The sequence below is a fragment of the Pseudophryne corroboree genome, chromosome 1, assembly GCF_028390025.1.
Source record: "Pseudophryne corroboree isolate aPseCor3 chromosome 1, aPseCor3.hap2, whole genome shotgun sequence".
Taxonomy (NCBI): domain Eukaryota; kingdom Metazoa; phylum Chordata; class Amphibia; order Anura; family Myobatrachidae; genus Pseudophryne; species Pseudophryne corroboree.
In genome coordinates, this window is record NC_086444.1 from 465688125 (window position 1) to 465703437 (window position 15313).

Sequence of the window (15313 nt, forward strand, 5' to 3'; positions counted from 1 at the left end):
TGAGTTCACTTCTTCTCCCCTAAGTCCCTCGTTGCAGTGATCCTGTTGCCAGCAGGACTCACTGTAAAATAAAAAACCTAAGCTAAACTTTCCTAAGCAGCTCTTTAGGAGAGCCACCTAGATTGCACCCTTCTCGGCCGGGCACAAAATCTAACTGGCTTGGAGGAGGGTCATAGGGGGAGGAGCCAGTGCACACCACCTGATCCTAAAGCTTTACTTTTTGTGCCCTGTCTCCTGCGGAGCCGCTATTCCCCATGGTCCTTTCAGGAACCCCAGCATCCACTAGGACGATAGAGAAAGGTGGATTTTCCAGCTGTTGCCGTGGCCACCAGGTCCGAAAGACCGACCCCAAATAACTCCTCCCCTTTATACGGCAATACTTCCATGTGCCGTTTGGAATCCGCATCACCTGACCACTGTCGTGTCCATAAACATCTTCTGGCAGAAATGGACATCGCACTTACTCTTGATGCCAGGGTGCAAATATCCCTCTGTGCATCACGCATATATAGAAACGCATCTTTTAAACGCTCTATAGTCAATAAAATACTGTCCCTGTCAAGGGTATCAATATTTTCAGTCAGGGACTCCGACCACGCCACCCCAGCGCTGCACATCCAGGCTGAGGCAATCGCTGGTCGCAGTATAACACCAGTATGTGTGTATATACTTTTTAGGACATTTTCCAGCTTCCTATCAACTGGCTCCTTGAGGGCGGCCGTATCAGGAGACGGTAACGCCACTTGTTTTGATAAGCGTGTGAGTGCCTTATCCACCCTAGGGGGTGTTTCCCAACGCGCCCTAACTTCTGGCGGGAAAGGGTATAATGCCAATAATTTCTTAGATATCAGCAATTTTTTATCGGGGGAGACCCACGCATCATCACACACTTCATTTAATTCTTCTGATTCAGGAAAAACTACGGGTAGTTTTTTCACACCCCACATAATACCCTTTTTTGTGGTACTTGTAGTATCAGAAATATGCAAAGCCTCCTTCATTGCCGTGATCATGTAACGTGTGGCCCTACTGGAAAATACGTTTGTTTCTTCACCGTCGACACTGGAGTCAGTGTCCGTGTCTGTGTCGACCGACTGAGGTAATGGGCGCTTTAGAGCCCCTGACGGTGTTTGAGACGCCTGGACAGGCACTAACTGACTTGCCGGCTGTCTCATGTCGTCAACAGTTTTTTGTAAAGTGCTGACACTATCACGCAATTCCTTAAATAAGACCATCCAGTCAGGTGTCGACTCCCTAGGGGGTGACATCACTAATACAGGCAATTGCTCCGCCTCCACACCATTTTCCTCCTCATACATGTCGACACACGCGTACCGACACACAGCACACACACAGGGAATGCTCTGATAGAGGACAGGACCCCACTAGCCCTTTGGGGAGACAGAGGGAGAGTTTGCCAGCACACACCAGAGCGCTATATATGTATAGGGACAACCTTATAAATAAGTTTCTCCCTTATAGCTGCTATATATGTTTTTATATGCCAAATTAGTGCCCCCCCTCTCTTTTTTACCCTGTTTCTGTAGTGCAGGACTGCAGGGGAGAGTCAGGGAGACGTCCTTCCAGCGGAGCTGTGAGGGAAAATGGCGCTTGTGTGCTGAGGAGATAGGCTCCGCCCCCTTCACGGCGGCCTTTCTCCCGCTTTTTATGAGGTAAAATGGCAGGGGTTAAATACATCCATATAGCCCAGGAGCTATATGTGATGTATTTTTTACCATAAATAGTGTTTTCATTGCGTCTCAGGGCGCCCCCCCCCCCCAGCGCCCTGCACCCTCAGTGACCGGAGTGTGAAGTGTGCTGAGAGCAATGGCGCACAGCTGCAGTGCTGTGCGCTACCTTTCTTGAAGACAAGATGCCTTCTGCCGCCGATTTCTGGACCCCTCGATGCAGTGAGCCTGTTGCCAGCAGGACTCACTGAAAATAAAAAAAAACCTAAGTCTATACTTTTATTCTAAGCAGCTCAGGAGAGCTACCTAGATTGCACCCTTCTCGGCCGGGCACCAAAACCTAACTGAGGCTTGGAGGAGGGTCATAGGGGGAGGAGCCAGTGCACACCACCTAGTCCTAAAGCTTTTACTTTTGTGCCCTGTCTCCTGCGGAGCCGCTAATCCCCATGGTCCTGACGGAGTCCCCAGCATCCACTTAGGACGTCAGAGAAATGAATGTTATGCAGGCTGATATCTCATCTGATCAGCATAAAGCATAATATGTAATTATTCTTAATTACAGGATCCAGGTGATGTTAATTGAATAGACTGCCTCTCACAGCACTATGTATCTCCTGAATGAGCACCACGCACATGCTCAGTTCAGTCCCGCAGCCCAGTCCTGCACCAACACAGGGGGGAGGGGTCCAGCAGCTCTGGAGGGATCAGTATTTGGCAGGAAGGCGAGGCCTGGTCCTGGCAGCAGAGTGACAGGCGGCCGTATAGTAGCAGCCAGCTCCAAATCTGGCAGTGTGTGGAGAGGGAGGGGGTAAGGGAAGGGAACGAGCGCTGGAGTGTCTGTGCGGAGGGCTTGGAAGTTCAGGGGGAGTGAGGCGGGAGCTGCTCTTCCATAGCAGCACACACTGTTGGTGACGGAGTCTGACAAAGGAGGGAGGAGGAGGATTGGGGCAACTGGCCGCAGGGGAGCACTGTGCCGCAGCCATCACCTGCAGGGGGATTGGAGGGAAACACATCCTATGTGCCCCAGGTAAGCGGCGCCCACCCGCCCGCGCTGCTCTTTGTTTTCTGTCTCCGCCCGCACCTACACTTCTGCCGCTATCAGCCTGTTGCTCTCAGCTCCGCACAAACACATACACATCTCCAACTCTCCCCTGGCGCGCAGCGACGCCCCCTTGTGTTCCTCTTCAGCATGTGACGTCACAATGCCTTTAGACTGTATGACGTAAGGCAGCTGTCTGTATTGTTACACCTGGGCTGGGGGTGCCCGGTTGTACCCCAGTGCTGCCGCGTGTGTGCTCCGGTCACTGGTTGTGCTGCGGATGGCGGCAGCAGAGTCCCCGGAGTGTCAGAGGCAGCGGGCGGGGAGAGAGCCGGCCACTGTGTGTGCGCGTCTTGTCTGTGTCTCAGGCTCCGGGTTCCTTTGTCTGCTGCTGCTGCCTTCCGCCCCCTCCCCCCTCGTCTCTCTCTCAGGCTGAGTCGCTGCTGCAGGTTTGTAAATACTGGACCAACACATACAACATGGCTGACAATCCCGGCGGCTGTTAGGGCTTCCTGCTCCTCCGAGTCCACTTCTGAGCACAGGGAGACGGGCTCCTGCACCCCAGCTCCTAGGGTAAGCACCCCGCACACTGCCTGCTGCACTGTGCGTGGACCTCAGTCAGGCATCGGCATGCTAAGTGAGGAGTGTGGTAGCAGCAGGCCCAGGTACCCACAGCCCTGCCTGGTGCTGCTGCTGGCTTTATAATGTTTGCAATTTGGGGAGGGGAGTGATGCACCAACATTTTTGGCATTGAAAACGCACTTGTGCTTATTTGTGCCAGCAAGTGGTCCTGTGCATAGTGGGTGCATGTCCCCCTGGTCCTGTTCTGTGTGTGTGAGAAGGAAGGGTCTTGCTGGAGTGCATTCTTTGCAGCGATCATTGTGCTCCAGCTGCAAGCAATGGATCAGATTTCCGCCCCCCCCCCCCCCCCCATATGTACTGCCCAGGTGTGTGCTGCTGGGGGGATTACTGCTCTTTTACTGAATCTTCCACATATAAAATCTGGTCTCTGTGTAATATTGTGCAAGGAATACCACAATATCTATAGAATTGCATGTAAATGGGAGGATGTTGCTATGATTGTGACCTTGTCGCTGTTTCTTCCCATTGTAAGTGTGGCATCACTTCTACTATCCTGAAATTCATTAAATCATCTGCCTGATTTTTTTTTTTTTCCCCCCCATGATGAATCAATCATCTTTACAAAAATAACAATAGCAGCGCTCGTTTTAAATCTTCACTGTAGAGAAGAATGTGGTGTCATACGCCAGTAATTGATTGTATGCATTTCAATGAACTTTGTAAGTTGTACAACTTCCGAGCACAACAAAAGCGTGCAACCATTTGTCAGTTTGTCAAGCAGAAATCATTTGTATTTATTTTTATTATTGTTTGTCAATTTGACTTTTTTTGCTTTGTTATTGGTCAGACACTTCTTTTGTTTATTAGTATGTGACTGTTTTGTTTGTATTGCTTAGAGAGGAAATGCTTCAGAAAATGCATAAGTTAATGGAGCATGGTTTCTGGTAACATACAGTAGCTTATATTTTATTGTACTCATCAGTATTACAGATTTGTGTTGATGTTCAATAACTAGTTATTACCAGTTCTAGCACTTACTGTTCTTCTCACAATCCCAAACTAGTAGTAGTAGTACTATTGCAGTAATTGCATACTTTTACCTTCAAATGCATAATGAAGTAATCATGATTTTAAGGAAAATATGTCCCATAAAATAGCTTTACTTTACTATTGGTACTGCACTTGATATATAGCTTTAAGTCACCGTTGTGATATGTTTTATGCCATAAGATTAAGTCGTAAATTTTTATTAAGCTTAAGTAGCCGCCTAATTTTATTAGTCTTGAGTTGTTAAGGACTTGGGAGAAAAAAACAACCCAATCCATGATTTAAGGGTTTAATATGTAGTTGCTATCAGAATCCTTTTTATTGCCAAGTATATCAGTACCGAATACAGAGTACACAAGGAATTTATTTCCGATAACCACAGCTCTCAGACAACACACTAGAACGGCAACGACATAACGCAGCATAACACAACACGGAGAAGGGAAGCATGGCGGGTGCTTAAGTAGCGTCTTCCGTGTAGATGTGGGGTGGTCTAGGCAATAGTCAAGTTTAACATGATAGTTGCCTGCGGAAAGAAGCTGTTCGTAGTAAGCTAGTGTTTATAATCTAAAATGGCATTGCACGTATGTGTTAGGCCATCAGAAAGACCACAGAAACACCCTTACTGACTACATCCAGACTGTCCAACAATCTGATACACGCATTTGAAGTTCATCTGGCAATCAGATTTTTATGCTGGCAGACAACCTACAATACAGAGGTTTTATGTACATTCATACATCGAAATCACTCAAAGTAGCATAGTCTACTTTGTCCCATTGTCTTCTGTGGAAACTTGGGTCCCAAAATGTAAATTAAATTGCGACACTGACTTGAATAAAGTGATTAAATGTGACTTTTATTCAGATGTTTGATGCATTTTTTGTTTATTTTTTTATCAGTCCCTGATGAAAATGCGGATATAGATGGTTCTCTTTCATTGTAAAGAATAACTGTTTTGGTGAGTACATGTTAAAATTAGTTTTTTTTGAATTGCCAGATTCGTTGAAACCAACCAAACTGAGTATTGGTCAACTAAACAATGTGTTAATGGGTTTAAAACGACTACACATGTACTGATATTGACATTCTTTTTAAACATTCAACCATGTCTATATAGTAACCCTTTCACACAGAAAGTGAAATTACCGGGTGAAGAAGTTTTACCTGGTAATTTTGACTGTAAACACAGGTCCTTTTTCTGTGTGAAAAGGTCAACCCGGGTTGAAATTCCCAGGACTTCAACCCAGGACTTTAACCCAGGACTTTACCAGGGTTGGAGACCTGGGAATTTCTACCCGGGTTGACACTTTCACACAGGCGAAATACCTGTTTTGATCGGCAAATTACTGGGTAGAAATTCTTAATTCTAATTTGCTTGTCTGTGTGAAAGGAGGGTCGGGCAGGAACCGGCAAAATGACCCGACACTGAAATGCCAGGTAAAAGCTGGGATTTCTGTCTGAAAGTGGTATCACTGTTCGTTTTGTCAAGTCCATTCTGTTCCGATTTGATGTGAGCATTTACGGGTCATGCATGGCTGGCATTTAACAAACTACATCAGGAAGCATACATGAAAGTTGAGTTTGATTGTGTGTTTCCTATGGAAAATTTACATGGGTAGCTTCATGTTCATCTTGTGATTCTGTGAAGAGACCTGGAAAACTTACCTGTTTGGGGTCCTGAGCACTGAGTTTAAGAACCTATGCCACCAACTATGGAACGCGGTGCAGAGAATGTCCTTCATATCAGTTCATGCCCTTTAGGAGCTTACTTTATACATTTCCATATATCAAAATGCAAAAAAGGGCCTGCGGCACTCAGAGGCTTAACAGTGCAAATCGTGTATTCACATCAGCAAATCCAACCAACGTTTCGGGGCTCGCACGCCCCTTTGTCAAGGTGAACAGAAATAAAACCGTGTAAACACTACTTACCTAAATACCTAAGAGAAGCCCGCCGTGAGGGAGAACCGCCCACGGTCGCGCCCCCGGGACCCGGAACTGGCGCACAACTGACGCGGCTTGATGACGCGGCGCCGTGTAGCCATGGAAACCGGGAAGCCAGAGCTCGCGTCAACACGAGCTGTAACTAAGAAAAACAAAACAGTGAAATTTGGTTACAGAGCCCCTTAGTACCAGACACCAGCTAGATCAAATAGTTAATAATCGCTGTAAGAAAAGCTAAACAATGGACATTAAAAGCTATGGCTAATTACCGTGTTCAAGGGAGGCACGATCGTTACTGGACTGTATATATACTAATATGCTTTTACGCACGCACGCACACACACACACACCCATTTCAGTCATCAGCCAATTAACCTATCAGTTTGGTTTGAAGCAGAGGTTCCCAAACGCGGTCCTCAAGGCACCCCAACAGTCCAGGATTTAGGTATATCCATGGCTCAGCACAGATGGTTAAATCAAATTGACTTAGGTGCTAATTAAGTCACCTGTGGCCAAGCATGGATACATTTAAAACCTGGCCTGTTGGGGTGCCTTGAGGACTGCGTTTGGAAAACCTCTGGTTTGGAGTGTTTCAGGGACCACACTGACTAAACCCATGCAAACACTGGGAAATAATAGAAATTCCACACAGTCAAGGTCTTGGTCGGGAGGAAAATGTATTACCCACATCGCTTTCAGGTAGCAGTGCTAGCCAATGTGCAAAATCACGCGTTTTACTGTTATGAAATGTGATTTTGGAAACATATATAAACATTACCTCTTCCAAGTAAAATTGGTATCTTTAAAAATGTGCAGTTATTGGTTACATCCTTTTTAGTTTTAAATAGAGCCCACACATACTTATTTTTAGGATTTGTATTCTTACTGCATTAACTTGAAACAGCTACACTATTGTGCAAGAAAGATACGATTTTTAAGTGGGATAAATGGTATTAGTAAAACATGTACATGTAAGGGATGCTAAGATATATCTGTAATAATGACCAACTGTTAACTAAGCTGAGGGTTGATTTTTGTGCCCGCTACCAAGATAGTTTCACAGCGAAGTCAAGTAAAACCATTATAGTAGTACATTGTGTTAATAAAAAAGAACCAGCCACCCCTCAGACGGGAGTCTTACTGATTACTATAGAAATAGACACACATCCATGGGGAAAATCAGGGCATACTAGAGTTTACAGTGTAATTGTGAAATCGGAACAGTTCTGGCCTTCCCTAGTGGTTTTAGTCCCTAAAACATACTGATCTACAAGGTTCTGTAATGATTATGCATTCCGTATCTGTACAGAAGCACATGTGAACTCGGCAATTATAAGTCCCTTATGATCACTATGAATTTTGCGTTTGGAAGGAAAAATGCTCTTGCTACATTTCTTGTCAATAAGTGGCTGAAGGTTCAGTTAAGCAAAGAACTTATAAGGTTCTAGGTTTTTTTTGCAGGTGTCTTCCACATTATGGGGCTAATTGAGTTGGGAGCAATGCAAAAAAGCAAGTAACATTAAGCCTTGTCAAAACCATGCTGCACTGCAGGTGGGGCAGATGTGACGTGCAGTGAAATTTTGATTAGGGTGAAGTGTCCAAAGTTAAATCTAAATTGTGATTTAAAGTTGTCCAGTATGTATGGGTTACATGCAAAAGCAGTCAGTGTCCTGCATTAATAAAACAAATATCTTTGCATCCCTTGGTTTGTTGCAGGTGCAAAGTTGCTTGTGAATCAGCCTCTGTATGAGTATTTTGATATTGTGTTGGTCCAGTTCTTTACTACCCATTACGTAATTCCTTGACCTCTTTCAAATATAAATTAGCAGCAATGTGATATCCTCTAAAGGGTATATTGGCTTTGACTAATATGGACGACTAAATATTCTCTGTAAAGTGCTAAATAATATAAGTGTAATTTGAAAACTGTTACGTGAATAGACAGTATGGATTAATATATTGGTTGCATGGCAGTATTTTATTTTTATTAGCTTACTGTCAGCTGATATGGTCCATTTATTTTACTGATGCTTAATTTAAATGTGAAGCTATTGTACTACGCGTTTCATTAAAATTGAGCTTTTTTCAGAGAAACCTACATAACCTATATAATTCTTGTGGATCAGCATGCTCTGTGCTGATAAAGGAGAGTACCATAGAACCTTCAACTGTTTTCTGCACAGATGCTGGGATGTCTATGAAAGGTAATTGTTTGAGATACAACAGATTAGTGGAACCTATATTTTATGTGGAGGTGCATGGCTTCCCTAACATGCATATCCCACAATGTAGTCATTGCCCCACCACCACCCCCGGAGCACATTTTCGTGTAGCCAACATGTAGATTTGATCTTGCGTCTCTGAAGTAAGTCACATAATACCATTGCTACAATAGTCTTACTAATATCCACTTCACTTCTCCTCCATTCTAAAACCACAAAATATCAGAAATTAATTTTTTTTTGGCTGTTTACATAGAGGTTTATGCCTTTACAGAAGAATAAGCAAACTATTTCTATTGTGCTTATCATCCTTAGTATTTAAGATGTCCTATAGCTGATTCTAAATGGTGTTACTCATGGAAGCAGGAAAACTAGAAATCTGGTTGTTTTCCTTTAGCAATCCATTCCTACTTTTATAGTTTCCATGCTTGGGTAGTCAAGTGTTGCAATAACATTATATAAACAAGAAAATTCCAATGAACGCTCACTCTTACTAAGACATAACATGCTCTTTTTATTCCACGAGCAGGTTTTTGAACTGTACGCATTCAATTCCTACAGCTCAGTAAAGTAGACTAAAGCACACGTTCATTAGTTTACCTCTGCCCAGGAGAACTCAGGGTATCGACATACAGCACATGCTGTATTCCCAATGACTTGGCAGGAGTTGGGCAGCTAACATCATTATGCTTTCGCTTATGCATCCACCCTGCCTTTGTAACAGATCCCTGCCTCACAAGTGATCTTAAAGGCAGAGGCACCATCTGAATGAAACTTCAATGGAACGTCCATAACTGTTTTTCTATGGGCTATCCTGAGCACAAATATAGCACAGTCACTAGTTAAAATGTTTTCACTTAAGTATCTTTTACATAGCCTAATGATTCTGTATTTGCTTCTGGTGAGCTTTCAGCTTACTTTAATCAACAATTTTTAAAACATTTTAAACACTTTGGGGTGATTCAGTTGTGATGTGCGCACTCTACCAGGCATCTCTATGAATGGGCGTCTATCGGAGCAGTTCAATTGTGTGTGCTGCGGCTAATAGGTGTCTGATCCGAGCAACAATTGAATAGCTCCAGTAGATGCCTTTTCATATACAGTTGTGCTCATAAGTTTACATACCCTAGCAGAATTTGTGAGTTTCTGCACATTTGTCAGAGAATATGAATGATAACTCGCAAACTTTTCTTTCACTCATGGTTAGTGGTTGGGTGAAGCCATTTATTTTCAAACAACTGTGTTTACTCTTTTTAAATCATAATGACAACAGAAACTACCCAAATGATCCTGATCAAAACATACCCCAGTTCTTAATACCATGTATTGCCCCCTTTAACATCAATGACAGCTTGAAGTCTTTTGTGGTAGTTGTGGATGAGGCTCTTTATTTTCTCAGATGGTAAAGCTGCCCATTCTTCTTGGCAAAAACCTCCAGTTCCTGTAAATTCTTGGGCTGTCTTGCATGAACTGCACGTTTGAGATCTCCCCAGGGTGGCTCAATGATATTGAGGTCAGGAGACTGAGATGGCCACTCCAGAACCTTCACTTTATTCTGCTGTAGCCAATGACAGGTCGACTTGGTTGTGGCCAAAAAGTTCAATTTTGGTCTCATCACTCCAAATGACTTTGTTCCAGAAGTTTTGAGGCTTGTCTCTGTGCTGTTTGGAGTATTGTAAGCGGGATGCTTTGTGGCATTTGCGTAGTAATGGCTTTCTTCTGGCGACTCGACCATGCAGCCCATTTTTCTTCAAATGCCTCCTTATTGTGCATCTTGAAACAACCACACCACTTTTTTTCAGAAAGTCCTGTATTTCAGCTGAAGTTATTTGTGGATTTTTCTTTGCATCCCGAACAATTTTCCTGGCAGTTGTGGCTGAAATTTTTGTTGGTCTACCTGACCGTGATTTGGTTTCCACAGAATCCATAATTTTCCACTTCTTAATTAGAGTTTGAACACTGCTGATTGGCATTCTCAATTGCTTGGATATCTTTTTATATCCCTTCCTGTTTTATACAGTTCAGTTACCTTTTACCGCAGATCCTTTGACAATTATTTTGCTTTCCCCGTGACTCAGAATCCAGACACGTCAGTGCAGCACTCGATGAAAGATGCAAGGGTCTTTCAGGAGTCCAGAAACTCACTGACCTTTTATATATATATATATATATATATATATATATATATATATATATATATATATATATATATATATACACACACACACACACACACACACACACACACACACACACACACACACACACACACACACACACACACATTACTAGCAAACAGATCACAGGTGAGGATGGTTACCTTTAGTAGCCATTCATACCCGTTTGAGTCAACTTGTGTGCATGTTATCAGGCAAAATCTCCAGGGTATGTAAACTTTTGATCAGGGTCATTTGGGTAGTTTCTGTTGTCATCATGATTTAAAAAGAGTAAACACAGTTGTTTGACAATAAATGGCTTCACCCAACCACTAACCATGAGTGAAAGAAAAGTTTGTGAGTTATCATTGATATTCTCTGATAAATGGCCAGAAAATCACAAATTCTGCTAGGGTATGTAAACTTATGAGCACAACTGTAGATGCCCAGCAGGGGGCGCACAGTACAATTTATTCACCCCCCTTTAATTGTATGGTATGGCCTGTGTAGATTTATAATTAAATGTACTCTTATTACAAGCCCCAACATTAGAAGAATCATATGGCTCATTTTCTGCCTTTACATGATTAGTATAAACTCTTTAGGGGCGATTGAATTGTTCTGGGTGCCTAGATGAATGGGCACCCAATGCAGCAGTTCAGTTGCTGCTCCAGACACCTATAGCTGTGGGGGGAAACATTAGTAGTTTGGGCACCACAACCACTTTTAGATGGGTTTAGCTGCTTTGTGTGTAAGTGTTCTCTGTGCATTTAGGCGCGTCAATAGTAATGTGCACCTGAATGGAGAAACAATTGAATTGTTCCATCGGACAACTATTCGTAAAGATGTCCAGCAGGGATTGCGCAAAACAATTGAACTGCCACCTTTTGATTCTTTATTCTCCAGGCACCCTCTGGGTACCAAGGCTTTTTTGTCACATAACATGTTCCTAAGACAAAATGTTGATTATGACAAGACCTATGTGCAGGGTCAGTGAAATGGTTAAATTATTTTTTTCCTCCTTCTCTACTGAAATTCTCCTTAAAACATTGTTCTATTCTACTAAGTTCTTACCCATGTTCACGTATACTGAAATGCTTCTAAACATTTATCAGGCATACTATCTTCATTTCAAAATTTGTATCTCAGACACTCATTCTTGTACCCAAGTATGGATCCTTGAGAGCAGATTTTTCATTTGCCTCTATAGTTGCCCCCTTACTGATTTTCTGAGGAGTACCTTCTCTCTGACTCCAGCCTGGGACATTTTTGGTGCACCTCTGCCGAGAGTTACTGTGGACTCCAATTCGTAAATTATTGCTGGCAGTCTTTACTGAAAAGTATCCTTCAGATCTGGATACAAAACAAACCGCCTCCCTATGTGTGTATTTCATCACAAATTTTATTAAATCTTTTAGGATGGACTTGGATGAAGCGTCTATACAAAAGTACTGTAGCACTCCTTTGTGTTTTTTTTTTTTTTTTTTTTTTTTTTCAAACTACCTGTACATGGCGGGGCTTAATATGGCTAATTTTGTTTTAACCTTTTTGTTATTTTCTTATATGTCTTCATTAGACATTGATTACATTCTATTCAATTCACTGTATTCACTAATAGTGGTTTCCAATTTTTTTTAAATTTAATTTTTTTTTTTTTTTAGCGTGTCACACTAGTGATTCAATTTATTTATTTTTATGATCCTCTAGGTCAAAAGTTTCATATGGAGAAATTCAGAAAAAATATTTAAATTAGCTGTTTTTTATATGCCATACGTGGGTTTAGTTATGTGGTGAGGGACAGGATTTGCTTTTATTTTCCCACATATGTTATGATGGGTAGTCATGAGCACAGGTTCTGCATATTACATTGACCATAAATAATTTGAATTTATCCTGCAATTGCCCTAAGTCACCCAAGGTGCCATGGCACCCAGTTTGCTAAACATAGTACTAATATAATATACTCTTTTAATATTTGTATTCTATGTTTTATTTATGGAGCCTTTTTGTTTGTTCCATGTATTTATACATTTTTGTGACATGGAAATCTATTTTATTTATTTATTTTTAATCAATTTTTATTAAAGTGTATTAGAGCATTCCGCCACCAACATTCAACTTGTTTATATTGTATGGTGACCATGCTTTGTGGATTAGGTAAACGTGTATTAATTTTTTTTATAATTATTATTAATATTTAGAAATTAAGATTATGCTGATTTTAAGAAAAATAAAAAAAACAATTGTCCTTCTGGTTTGCTTTGGAGTTGGTCTTCAGATTACAGTATGTGGTAATTGCACCATGCGTACTTTTGACTCCAGAGCATAGCCCAGTCTCTTGAGGGCACCACTATTACATGTCATCTCCCAGTGCTTTAGGCAAAGGATGCTATGTATGTGCTGCTCAATATGGGGGAGATTTATCAAATCTTGGAGAGAGATAAGTATCAACCAAATCAGTTTCTGTATTTTTTTTATAGCACAGCCTGTAAAATGAAAGTTAGAAGATGATTGATACTTTATTTCTCTCCCAAGATTTAATAAGCTGAGATATTGCATTTACCCCAAACGTCTGCAGCAGTGAAAAAAAAGTCATATACCATGAAACGGGTAAATAAAAATAATGTAATGGTGATTTCTGACTACTAACCTACAGGGGTCATCACACACAAATTTAAATTTAAAAAAAAAAATGGTCAAAATACCAATTAATTTAAATCTGGACCATTGCTATGGATTGACCCCTTTGCAAAGAATGTGTTCTAATTGCCCAAAGCAACAAATCTGTTTCTAATGGTTATTTCAATGTCTGTAATACATAAATAATAGTTACTGTAGAAACTGATTTGGTTGCTTTGGACAACTACTCCTCTTTATCGCCATATGATGTAATACAGGTTGAGTATCCCATATCCAAATATTCCGAAATACGGAATATTCCGAAATACAGACTTTTTTGTGTGAGAGTGAGAGAGTGAAACCTTTGTTTTCTGATTGCTCAATGTACACAAACTTTGTTTAATACACACAGTTATTAAAAATATTGTATTAAATGACCTTCAGGCTGTGTGTATAAGGTGTATATGAAACATAAATGATTTGTGTGAATGTACACATACTTTGTTTAATGCACAAAGTTATAAAAAATATTGTCTAAAATGACCTTCAGGCTATGTGTATAAGGTGTATATGTAACATAAATGCATTCTGTGCTTAGATTTAGGTCCCATCACCATGATATCTCATTATGGTATGCAATTATTCCAAAATACGGAAAAATCCGATATCCAAAATACCTCTGGTCCCAAGCATTTTGGATAAGGGATACTTAACCTGTATAACATCATATTGAACTGAGGAAGGAGCCATTGCTCTGCCACCCAAAACAATTGCCCTTTTCGATAATATATTTACCTGATTGTCTGCTGACCCTAATAAGAAGCTCAAATTAGCTGCTTTTTTTAAAAATGTGACTTGTTGGTATGTGTAGCCTTGTCCTTTTTATCATATTGGTATTGTCGACTCTACCACTTTGTCTAAATATATTGCTCAAGGTCATGTCTTTCACCCAAATATAAAGCAGCTATGTTTCGTGGCATGGAATTTTAAATGGAACTTCTCAGAGATGGCATAACAGTGTCTGTAATTAGTATAGTTGTGCAGATGAGTTAAAAAAATCTTTCAATAGTATTTCGTTTTTGAGCTGTTTACTTTAAAGGGCGAGATTCAATCGTTAGCACAGCCTACAGCCAGTAGATGGAGTCCAGTGGGGCTATTCAATTGTTTCTCCATTCGGGAGCTATCAGCTGCTGGTGCCAGCATTTCGGATCGCATCGCAAAGAGCTGAAATAAGTGGAAAGTGGACTTTTTGCGCCGCACCCATCGGTTTGGTCAAGTTTAGCTGCTTTTACATGGCTAACCCTGACCTTTCTGGGTGCGACAAATGCAATAAATAAGCACAATTGAATATCCCCCCCCCCCCCTTTTCACAATTTCTTTCTGACATGTCGAAAAGCACGTGGATCTGCAGAATAAACGCCAATCCACGTGCTGCTATTGGAAACTGGGCCAAATCCGACAGCTTTTTGTCCCGTTTCCAACAATGTCAATCCGACTTTCAAAAAAGGCGGATTGACACGGTCGTGACTGGGCCAAACCTGTCTGGTTTGGCCTGGAAGCTGTTGGGAGCTGAGAGGAGGAGACCGGGAAGAGCAGTAACCCATTGGCTGCAGCAGCGTAGCAGGAGGATGGTGCCCCACCACCGCTCACGGCAGCATCCACCCGGCTCCAGCAAGCAAGGTCCCGCTTGCTGGAGGCGCGTGGATGCTGCCGTGAGGTCTGGTGGTGGTGCCCCATCCTGCTACGCTGCTGCAGCCGCTGGGTTCCTGTTCTCCCCGCTGTTCTCCCCTCAGTTCCCTCATCTCCACAATCCAACGTTTTTTTAAAGTCTGATTGAGATTGTCGGTAACTGTCAAATCCATTGAATGGGTCCTGTTGGATCCATTCCTACAAATGCATGTATGAATGGATCAGACTTTAATTGAATATACCCTTATATTGTAAATACAACTAGAACACCTATTCCACATGTCTGATATTCTACAGTATGTGTCATGCTTTAGCCACACTCAA

The 15313-nt window shown here is 41.9% G+C and overlaps 1 protein-coding gene across 8 annotated transcripts in view; it reads left to right on the forward strand.

The window, feature by feature from the left end:
- The first annotated feature begins 2313 nt into the window (after window positions 1-2313).
- LOC134904169 (spindlin-Z-like) overlaps window positions 2314-15313 on the forward strand; it is a 108835-nt gene continuing 95835 nt past the window's right edge. For 2 of the 8 annotated variants that reach the window (XM_063914547.1, XM_063914529.1), the window contains exons 1-2: window positions 2314-2715; window positions 5259-5317. The gene's annotated coding sequence lies outside the window, so the exon portion shown is untranslated. The other 6 variants (XM_063914574.1, XM_063914538.1, XM_063914555.1 and 3 more) reach the window with 5 other exon arrangements.